The following is a 12,102-nucleotide window of genomic DNA, read 5'->3' on the forward strand; positions in this document are numbered from 1 at the left end:
TAACCATCACAATATTACTCTATATCAAATGGTAAGCTTGAGGAAGAAGTATATGTTGCTCAACCCCCAGGTTTTGAAGACCCGAAGCACCCTAACAAAGTCTTCAGACTCAAAAAGGCACTCTATGGCCTCAAGCAAGCCCCTCGGGCGTGGTATGATACATTGAAGGAATTCCTCATGAATAAAGGCTTCAAATCCGGTTCACTTGATCCTACTCTTTTCAAAAAATCCTATGACAATGAACTATTCATGTGCCAAATATATGTCGACGACATTATTTTTTGTTGTACTGACAAACGTTACAGTGATGAATTTGCCTACATGATGGGTGAAGAATACCAAATGTCCATGATGGGGGAGCTGAAATTCTTCTTAGGACTGCAAATTCGTCAACAACGCAATGGCATCTCATTTGTAAGGAGAAATACCTCAAGGATGATGTGAGGAAATTCGGCATGCATGAATGCAAAGGCGTCAAGATACCTATGCCTACCAACAACCACCTCTGCACTGACCAAAATGGTACAAATTTCGATCAGCAGGTATATCGTTCTATGATTGGATCTTTGTTGTACCTATGTGCATCTAGGCCAGACATTATGCTTAGTGTTTGCATGTGTGCACGTTTTCAAGCAAAACCGAAGGAATCACACCATAAGGCTGTAAAACATACTCTTCGATATCTAGCTCACACACTAACACTAGGATTATGGTACTCCAAGGGCTCAAATCTTCACCTCATTGGATATTCTGATTCTGATTATGCTGGTGACCGTGTGGATCGCAAGTCAACGTCACGCACATGTAATTTCCTTGGACGATCCTTAGTTTGCTGGTCCCCAAAGAAGCAGAATTGCGTATCACTCTCCACTGCTGAAGCTAATTACATTGCTGCTGGATCTTGTTGTGCTCAACTGCTATGGATGAAGCAAACCCTCAGAGATTATGGCATTAACATGAAGAATGTGCCCCTCTACTGCGACAATGAGATTGCAATCAAGATCGCCTACAACCCAGTACAACACTCAAAGACCAAACACATCCAGATTTGACATCATTTTCTTCGTGCTCATGTACTCAAGGGCAATATCATCATCGATCATGTGAAGACTGATGGCCAGCTAGCAGATATCTTACCAAAGCCCTTGGATGAGAGAAGGTTTTTCAACTTGCGGTGTGAGCTAAATATCCTAGAGTCTTCAAATGTTTTGTAAACATGGACACATCCTAACACTTATGCAAAATTGATGACTTAGATGTGCAACACATGAAGTAACGATTTTCTTCAATCAATGAAGAATATCACTCTAAGTGTGAAGAAATTAATGAAGAATTTGGTCCTCAGGGCCGTATGACAATTGTACTCGACGCCTGGAATCATCATTCTTATACGATGGGTCACACCACCACCAAACTTTGAAACTCTTCAAGTTGGAAATTCTTCAAAGTTGAAATTCTTCAATCTGAGACTTTTTCACAAATTCCTCAAAAATTTCAAAGTCTTCAAAATTTTCAAATTCTTCAAAAAATTATGTGATGATCTTCATTGACTATATATTATATAAAGAGCTTTCAATGTCCTCAACAACATTCACTTATTGCTAAGTCTTCAATTTGATATTTCTTCTAAGTGAAAGTGATCGGACCCGACTCCCCTCTATGCTAAGCTCAACCCAGTCTATTCTCAATTCTTCATATGCGTTGTGTTTGACACTTGTTCAAAATCCTCACGGAGTTCTTGTCAGCTGAGGACTTTGCAACAAAATCCTCAAAATTCAAATATGAATTTTAACGTTACCATAGTAACCACACCCACTACTCACGATAGGATAACCACGATCTCCACCGCTTCGATCATGGGTAGCACGTGTCATGCGGAGACGAAAGGGCAAGGGCAGTTTCGTCCGAAGTTTTCGCTTCAGACCATTTTCACCTGAGCTATAAATAGCCCCTTACCCCCATGAGTCAAAAACTCTTCTCTCCCTCTCGACTCCTCCGCTCGAGCTCAAAACCTAGCGCCGCCGCTAGCATCCTCGTTGTTAATGAGGAACAACTTTAGTGCCTCGACCTCGCCGTCGCCAGACTCACGCAGATTGCAGATCATATTCCTTGACCCCCACAGTAGCTATCTTCAGTCGCCAAGTTAGTGTTGGAATTATGCCCTAGAGGCAATAATAAATATAGTTATTATTATAATTCCTGTATCAAGATAATCGTTTATTATCCATGCTATAATTGTATTGAATGAAGACTCATTTACATGTGTGGATACATAGACAAAACACTGTCCCTAGCAAGCCTCTAGTTGGCTAGCCAGTTGATCAAAGATAGTCAGTGTCTTCTGATTATGAACAAGGTGTTGTTGCTTGATAACTGGATCACGTCATTAGGAGAATCACGTGATGGACTAGACCCAAACTAATAGACGTAGCATGTTGATCGTGTCATTTTCTTGCTACCGTTTTCTGCGTGTCAAGTATTTGTTCCTATGACCATGAGATCATATAACTCATTGACACCGGAGGAATACTTTGTGTGTATCAAACGTCGCAACATAACTGGGTGACTATAAAGATGCTCTACAGGTATCTCCGAAGGTGTTAGTTGAGTTAGTATGGATCAAGACTGGGATTTGTCACTCCGTGTGACGGAGAGGTATCTCGGGGCCCACTTGGTAATACAACATCACACACAAGCCTTGCAAGCAATGTGACTTAGTGTAAGTTACGGGATCTTGTATTACAGAACGAGTAAAGAGACTTGCCGGTAAACGAGATTGAAATAGGTATGCGGATACTAACGATCGAATCTCGGGCAAGTAACATACCGAAGGACAAAGGGAATGACATACGGGATTATATGAATCCTTGACACTGAGGTTCAAATGATAAGATCTTCGTAGAATATGTAGGATCCAATATGGGCATCCAGGTCCCGCAATTGGATATTGACCGAGGAGTCTCTCGGGTCATGTCTACATAGTTCTCGAACCCGCAGGGTCTGCACACTTAAGGTTCGACGTTGTTTTATGCGTATTTGAGTTATATGGTTGGTTACCGAATGTTGTTCGGAGTCCCGAATGAGATCAAGGACGTCACGAGGGTTTCCGGAATGGTCCGGAAACGAAGATTGATATATAGGATGACCTCATTTGATTACCCGAAGGATTTCGGAGTTATCGGGTATGTACCGGGAATGACTAATGGGTTCCGGGAGTTCACCGGGGGGGCAACCCACCCCGGGGAAGCCCATAGGCCTTGAGGGTGGCGCACCAGCCCTTAGTGGGCTGGTGGGACAGCCCAAAAGGGCCCTATGCGCATTGGAAGAAAAATCAAAGAGAAAGAAAAAATAGAGGAGGTGGGAAGGGAAGGAAGGACTCCCACCCACCAAACCAAGTCCAACTCGGTTTGGGGGGGGGGGGAGACCTTCCCCCCTTGGCTCGGCCGACCCCCTTGGGGCTCCTTGAGCCCCAAGGCAAGGTCCCCTCTCTCCCACCTATATATACGGAGGTTTTAGGGCTGATTTGAGACGACTTTTCCACGGCAGCCCGACCACATACCTCCACGGTTTTTCCTCTAGATCGCGTTTCTGCGGAGCTCGGGCGGAGCCCTGCTAAGACATGGTCATCACCAACCTCCGGAGCGCCATCACGCTGCCGGAGAACTCTTCTACCTCTCCGTCTCTCTTGCTGCATCAAGAAGGCCGAGATCATCGTCGAGCTGTACGTGTGCTGAACGCGGAGGTGCCGTCTTTTCGGTACTAGATCGTGGGACTGATCGCGGGATTGTTCGCGGGGCGGATCGAGGGATGTGAGGACGTTCCACTACATCAACCGCGTTCACTAACGCTTCTGCTGTACGGTCTACAAGGGTACATAGATCACTCATCCCCTCTCGTAGATGGACATCACCATGATAGGTCTTCGTGCGCGTAGGAAATTTTTTGTTTCCCATGCGACGTTCCCCAACAGTGGCATCATGAGCTAGGTTCATGCGTAGATGTCTTCTCGAGTAGAACACAAAAGTTTTTGTGGGCGGTGATGTGCGTTTTGCTGCCCTCCTTAGTCTTTTCTTGATTCCGCGGCATTGTTGGATTGAAGCGGCTTGGACCGACATTACTCGTACGCTTACGAGAGACTGGTTTCATCGCTACCAGTAACCCCGTTGCTCAAAGATGACTGGCAAGTGTCGGTTTCTCCAACTTTAGTTGAATCGGATTTGACCGAGGAGGTAATTGGATCAGGTTAAATAGCAACTCATATATCTCCGTTGTGGTGTTTGCGTAAGTAAGATGCGATCCTACTAGATACCCGTGGTCACCACGTAAAACATGCAACAACAAAATTAGAGGACGTCTAACTTGTTTTTGCAGGGTATGCTTGTGATGTGATATGGCCAACGATGTGATGTGATATATTGGATGTATGAGATGATCATGTTGTAATACATAATATCGACTTGCACGTCGATGGTACGGCAACCGGCAGGAGCCATAGGGTTGTCTTTATACTAACGTTTGTGCTTGCAGATGCGTTTACTATTTTGCTAGGATGTAGCTTTAGTAGTAATAGCATGAGTAGCACGACATCCCTGATAGCGACACGTTGATGGAGATCATGGTGTGGCGCCGGTGACAAGAAAATCGTGCCGGTGCTTTGGTGATGGAGATCAAGAAGCACGTGATGATGGCCATATCATGTCACTTATGAATTGCATGTGATGTTATTCCTTTTATGCACCTTATTTTGCTTAGAACGACCGTAGCATTATGAGGTTATCTCTCACTAAAATTTCAAGACGAAATTGTGTTCTCCCCGACTGTGCACCATTGCTGCAGTTCGTCGTTTCGAGACACCACGTGATGATCGGGTGTGATAGACTCAACGTTCACATACAACGGGTGCAAAACAGTTGCGCACGCGGAACACTCGGGTTAAGCTTGACGAGCCTAGCATGTGCAGACATGGCATCGGAACACATGAGATCGAAAGGTCGATCATGAATCATATAGATGATATGATTAGCATAGGGATGCTTACCACTGAAACTATACTCAACTCACGTGATGATCGGACTTGAGCTAGTGTAAGTGGATCATGAACCACTCAAATGACTAGAGAGATGTACTTTTTGAGTGGGAGTTTAGCGTATAATTTTGATTAAGTTAAACTCTAATTATCTTGAATATAGTCTAAGTCCACTTTGAATATATTTGTGTTGTAGATGATGGCTCACGCGACAGTCACCCTGAATTTTAATACGTTCCTAGAGAAAGCTAAGTTGAAAGATGATGGAAGCAACTTTGTAGTCTGGGCTCGTAATCTTAAGCTAATCTTACAAGCTGGGAAGAAGGATTATGTCCTTAATGCTGCGCTAGGAGATGAACCACCCGCTACGGCTGATCAGGATGTTAAGAACGCTTGGTTAGCACGTAAGGAGGACTACTCAATAGTTCAATGTGCAGTCTTGTATGGCTTAGAACCGGGACTTCAACATCGCTTTGAGCGTCATGGAGCATTTGAGATGTTCCAGGAGTTGAAGTTTATCTTTCAGAAGAACTCCCGGATCGAGGGGTATGAGACCTCCGATAAATTCTATGCTTGCAAGATGGAGAAAACTCGTTTGTCAGTGAACATGTGCTCAAAATGTATGGGTACTCAAACCGTCTAGCTGAGTTGGGGATTGAAATCCCGCAAGAGGCTATCACTGACAGAATCCTTCAATCACTGCCGCCAAGCTATAAAGGCTTTGTGTTGAACTACAACATGCAAGGGATGAACAAGTCAACCGGCGAGTTGTTTGCGATGCTGAAAGCCGCAGAGTCTGAACTCCGTAAAGAGCATCAAGTGTTGATGGTGAATAAGACCACTAGTTTCAAGAGAAACGACAAAGGCAAGAAGGGTAATTCAAGAAGAGCGGCAAGCCTGTTGCCAATCCGACGAAGAAACCCAAAGCTGGACCTAAGCCTGAAACGGAGTGTTACTATTGCAAGGGTATGGGTCACTGGAAACGCAATTGCCCCAAGTATCTGGCAGATAAGAAGGCGGCCAAAGAAAAATCAGGTATATTTGATATACAAGTTATTGATGTGTACTTAACCGGCTCTCGTAGTAGTGCGTGCGTATTTGATACCGGTTCTGTTGCTCATATTTGCAACTCGAAACAGGAACTGCGGAATAGACGAAGGCTGGCGAAAGATGAAGTGATGATGCGCGTAGGAAATGGTTCCAAGGTTGATGCAATCGCCGTCGGCACAGTTTCACTTCAGTTAACATCAGGATTAGTTATGAACTTAAATCATTGTTATTTAGTGCCTGCGTTGAGCATGAACATTATATCTGGATCTTGTTTATTGCGAGACGGTTACTCTTTGAAGTCAAAGAATAATGGTTGTTCTATTTCTATGAGTAACATCTTTTATGGTCATGCACCCAATGTGATAGGATTGTTCATATTGAATCTTGATAGCGATACACACATACATAACATTGAGACCAAAAGAGTTAGAGTTAACAATGATAGCGCCATATTTTTGTGGCACTGCCGCTTAGGTCATATTGGTGTAAAGCGCATGAAGAAACTCCATGCTGATGGACTTTTGGAGTCACTTGACTTTGATTCACTTGACACGTGCGAACCATGCCTCATGGGCAAGATGACTAAGACTCCGTTCTCCGGAACAATGGAGCGTGCAAGTGACTTGTTGGAAATCATACATACCGATGTGTGTGGTCCGATGAGCGTGGAGGCACGCGGCGGATATCGTTATTTTCTCACCTTCACTGACGATTTGAGTAGATATGGTTATGTCTACTTGATGAAGCACAAGTCTGAAACATTTGAAAAGCTCAAGCAATTTCAGAGTGAAGTTGAAAATCATCATAACAAGAAGATCAAGTTCCTACGATCTGATCGTGGGGGTGAATATCTGAGTTTCGAGTTTGGTTCTCACTTAAGACAATGTGGAATTGTTTCACAGTTAACACCGCCTGGAACACCACAGCGTAATGGTGTGTCCGAACATCGTAATCGTACTTTATTAGAGATGGTGCGATCTATGATGTCTCTTACCGATTTGCCGTTATCGTTTTGGAGTTATGCATTAGAAACAGCTGCATTCACTTTAAATAGGGCACCATCAAAATCCATTGAGACGACGCCATATGAACTATGGTATGGCAAAAGGCCAAAGTTGTCGTTCCTTAAAGTTTGGGGATGTGATGCTTATGTCAAAAAGCTTCAGCCTGAAAAGCTGGAACCCAAAGCGGAAAAATGCGTCTTCATAGGTTACCCAAAGGAGACAGTTGGGTACACCTTCTATCTCAAATCCGAGGGCAAAGTGTTTGTTGCTAAAAACGGAGCTTTTCTCGAGAAGGAGTTTCTCTCGAGAGAATTGAGTGGGAGGAAGATAGAACTTGACGAGGTTGTCAAACCTCTCATCCCTCTGGATGGTGGCGCAGGGCAAGGGGAAACCTCTATCGTTGCGACGCCGGCTGAGGAGGAAGTTAATGATGGTGATCATGAAACTCCGGTTCAAGTTTCTGTCGAACCACGCAGGTCGACGAGACCACGTGCTGCTCCAGAGTGGTACGGTAATCCCGTCTTATCAATCATGTTGTTGGACAACAATGAACCTGCAAATTATGAAGAATCAATGGTGGGCCCGGATTCCAACAAATGGCTAGAAGCCATGAAGTCCGAGATAGGATCCATGTATGAGAACAAAGTGTGGACTTTGGAGGTACTGCCTGAGGGCCGCAAGGCTATTCAGAACAAATGGATCTTTAAGAGGAAGACGGATGTTGACGGCAATGTAACCGTTTATAAAGCTCGACTTGTGGCAAAGGGTTTTTCACAAGTTCAAGGAGTTGACTACGATGATACATTCTCACCCGTAGCGATGCTTAAGTCTGTCAGAATCATGTTAGCAATAGATGCATTTTTCGATTATGAAATCTGGCAGATGGATGTCAAAACGGCGTTCCTTAACGGTTTCCTTAAGGAAGAATTGTATATGATGCAACCCGAAGGTTTTGTCGATCGTAAGAATGCTAACAAGGTGTGCAAGCTCCAGCGATCCATTTATGGACTGGTGCAAGCATCTCGGAGTTGGAACAAACGCTTTGATGAGGTGATCAAAGCATTTGGGTTTATACAAGTGGTTGGAGATTCTTGTATTTACAAGAAAGTGAGTGGAAGCTCTGTGGCGTTTCTAATATTATATGTGGATGACATATTGTTGATTGGAAACAACGTAGAGTTTTTGGAGAGCATAAAGGATTACTTGAATAAAAGTTACTCTATGAAGGACCTAGGAGAAGCTGCTTACATTCTAGGCATTAAGATCTATAGGGATAGATCAAAACGCCTGATAGGACTTTCACAAAACACATACCTTGATAAAGTTTTGAAGAGGTTCAAAATGGAACACTCCAAGAAAGGGTTCTTGCCAGTTTTACAAGGTACGAGATTGAGTAAGACTCAGTGCCCAGCAACTGATGAAGATAGAGAGCATATGCGCTCCATCCCCTATGCTTCAGCCATAGGTTCTATCATGTATGCAATGTTGTGCACTAGACTGGATGTTAGCCTGGCCATAAGTATGGCAGGTAGGTTCCAGAGTAATCCAGGAGTGGATCACTGGACAGCGGTCAAGAATATCCTGAAGTACCTGAAAAGGACTAAGGAGATGTTTCTCGTGTATGGAGGTGACGAAGAGCTCGCCGTAAAAGGTTACGTCGATGCAAGCTTTGACACACATCCGGACGACTCAAGTCGCAAACCGGATACGTATTTATTCTGAATGGGGGTGCGGTAAGCTCGTGCAGTTCCAAGCAAAGCGTCGTAGCAGATTCTACATGTGAAGCGGAGTACATGGCTGCCTCAGAGGCGGCTAAGGAGGGTGTCTGGATGAAGCAGTTCATGACGGATCTTGGAGTGGTGCCAAGCGCACTGAATCCAATAACCTTGTTATGTGACAACACGGGTGCCATTGCCTTAGCAAAGGAACCACGGTTTCACAAGAAGTACAGACACATCAAACGACGCTTCAACCTCATCCGCGACTACGTCGAAGGAGAGGACGTAAATATATGCAAAGTGCACACGGATCTAAATGTAGCAGACCCGCTGACTAAACCTCTTCCACGGCGAAAGCATTATCAACACCAGAACTGTATGGGTGTTAGATTTATTACAATGTAATTCGCATGATGATGTGTGGGCTAGATTATAGACTCTAGTGCAAGTGGGAGACTGTTGGAATTATGCCCTAGAGGCAATAATAAATATAGTTATTATTATAATTCCTATATCAAGATAATCGTTTATTATCCATGCTATAATTGTATTGAATGAAGACTCATTTACATGTGTGGATACATAGACAAAACACTATCCGTAGCAAGCCTCTAGTTGGCTAGCCAGTTGATCAAAGATAGTCAGTGTCTTATGATTATGAACAAGGTGTTGTTGCTTGATAACTGGATCACGTCATTAGGAGAATCACGTGATGGACTAGACCCAAACTAATAGACGTAGCATGTTGATCGTGTCATTTTGGTGCTACTGTTTTCTACGTGTCAAGTATTTGCTCCTATGACCTTGAGATCATATAACTCACTGACACCGGAGGAATACTTTGTGTGTATCAAACGTCGCAACGTAACTGGGTGACTATAAAGATGCTCTACAGGTATCTCCGAAGGTGTTAGTTGAGTTAGTGTGGATCAAGACTGGGATTTGTCACTCCATGTGACGGAGAGGTATCTCGGGGCCCACTCGGTAATACAACATCACACACAAGCCTTGCAAGCAATGTGACTTAGTATAAGTTACGGGATCTTGTATTACGGAACGAGTAAAGAGACTTGCCGGTAAACGAGATTGAAATAGGTATGCGGATACTAACGATCGAATCTCGGGCAAGTAACATACCGAAGGACAAAGGGAATGACATACGGGATTATATGAATCCTTGGCACTGAGGTTCAAACGATAAGATCTTCGTAGAATATGTAGGATCCAATATGGGCATCCAGGTCCCACTATTGGATATTGACCGAGGAGTCTCTCGGGTCATGTCTACATAGTTCTCGAACCCGCAGGGTCTGCACACTTAAGGTTCGACGTTGTTTTATGCGTATTTGAGTTATATGGTTGGTTACCGAATGTTGTTCGGAGTCCCGGATGAGATCACGGACGTCACGAGGGTTTCCGGAATGGTCCGGAAACGAAGATTGATATATAGGATGACCTCATTTGATTACCAGAAGGTTTTCGGAGTTACCGGGAATGTACCGAGAATGACGAATGGGTTCCGGGAGTTCACCGGGGGGGCAACCCACCCCGGGGAAGCCCATAGGCCTTGAGGGTGGCGCACCAGCCCTTAGTGGGCTAGTGGGACAGCCCAAAAGGGCCCTATGCACATTGGAAGAAAAATCAAAGAGAAAGAAAAAAAAGAGGAGGTGGGAAGGGAAGGAAGGACTCCCACCCACCAAACCAAGTCCAACTCGGTTTGGGGGGGGGGAGACCTTCCCCCCTTGGCTCGGCCGACCCCCTTGGGGCTCCTTGAGCCCCAAGGCAAGGTCCCCTCTCTCCCACCTATATATACAAAGGTTTTAGGGCTGATTTGAGACGACTTTTCCACGGCAGCCCGACCACATACCTCCACGGTTTTTCCTCTAGATCGCGTTTTTGCGGAGGTCGGGCGGAGCCCTGCTGAGACAAGGTCATCACCAACCTCCGGAGCGCCGTCACGCTGCCGGAGAACTCTTCTACCTCTCCGTGTCTCTTGCTGGATCAAGAAGGCCGAGATCATCGTCGAGTTGTACGTGTGCTGAACGCGGAGGTGTCGTCCGTTCGGTACTAGATCGTGGGACTGATCGCGGGATTGTTCGCGGGGCGGATCGAGGGACGTGAGGACGTTACACTACATCAACCGCGTTCACTAACGCTTCTGCTGTACGGTCTACAAGGGTACGTAGATCACTCATCCCCTCTCATAGATGGACATCACCATGATAGGTCTTCGTGCGCGTAGGAAATTTTTTGTTTCCCATGCAACGTTCCCCAACAGTTAGGGCACTGAAGATCTGAACCGAAGAACTTCCATTTTTACCTCCCCTGTTCATCATGTTCTTCATACACGGTAATTAAGATCCTATTAAACTGTCCCCATTTGATCCATTTATTCTCTTTGAATTCGTGAAATCAGTTTTTCCTCAGAGAATCTCTCACCTGTGCACACCCATGTCTAGAACACTTGATGAATTTTCCTAAGCCCCTAAAATTCTTCACGAGATTCCGCAGTTGTGTAAATTTTCAAATCTGCACAACTCTGTAACCCAAGATGAGAATGCCTAGTCAAATTCCTCAACTCACTGGTCAAATTCCTCAACTTAAGTAATTTTCCAATTTCCTCAAATACGAGAACGCATATTACCTCTCCAAGTTCTTCGCACCTATACTCTGTTCACAGGTACAAAATGCCAGCTGATGAATCATTAGGTTCTCATCAACTTAACTCGTTTGCAGCATTTCTTGAAGAAACATAACCTGTGTCCTCAGATTCCTCAAGAATACAAATTCCTCAGCAAAAACCTCAGCTGAAGAAAATGGAGGAAGACAAAAAACAGAAGGTTGGCAAGAAACTAGAACAGAACACTGCTTTTCAAATTCTAGAGGAAATATATGCTAAGTAATGCACACCAGATGAAGAAATTCAGGGAAAAGAGACTATGGCAAAACGCAAAATAAGGCTTCAAAAAATTGAACACAGATGGGCTAAGGAGTGGAAGGAATGCATGTATGTCACTCCAAAGTATGCCAACAAGTTTGCCCTCAAACCTCCTTGGAAAAGATTGCCACAGGGAGACAAACAAGCAGCACATCCCTCAAGACTAGCCACAATTCAGGAATATCCTGATGAAAAAGACAAGTATTTGTCTAAGCTACAGAAAAAGGCAAAAGTTGTTGTAACACAGTTTAATGAGGATTCTGCTGCTGCAGATGTTGCTGCCACTTCTTATGCTGCCGAGGCTTCTGCTACAAAACAACCTCAAAAGAAGGTCTTGATGAAGAAACCAGGTCTAAAGGCAAAACC

This window comes from Hordeum vulgare, chromosome 1H, assembly GCF_904849725.1.
Source record: "Hordeum vulgare subsp. vulgare chromosome 1H, MorexV3_pseudomolecules_assembly, whole genome shotgun sequence".
NCBI lineage: Eukaryota > Viridiplantae > Streptophyta > Magnoliopsida > Poales > Poaceae > Hordeum > Hordeum vulgare.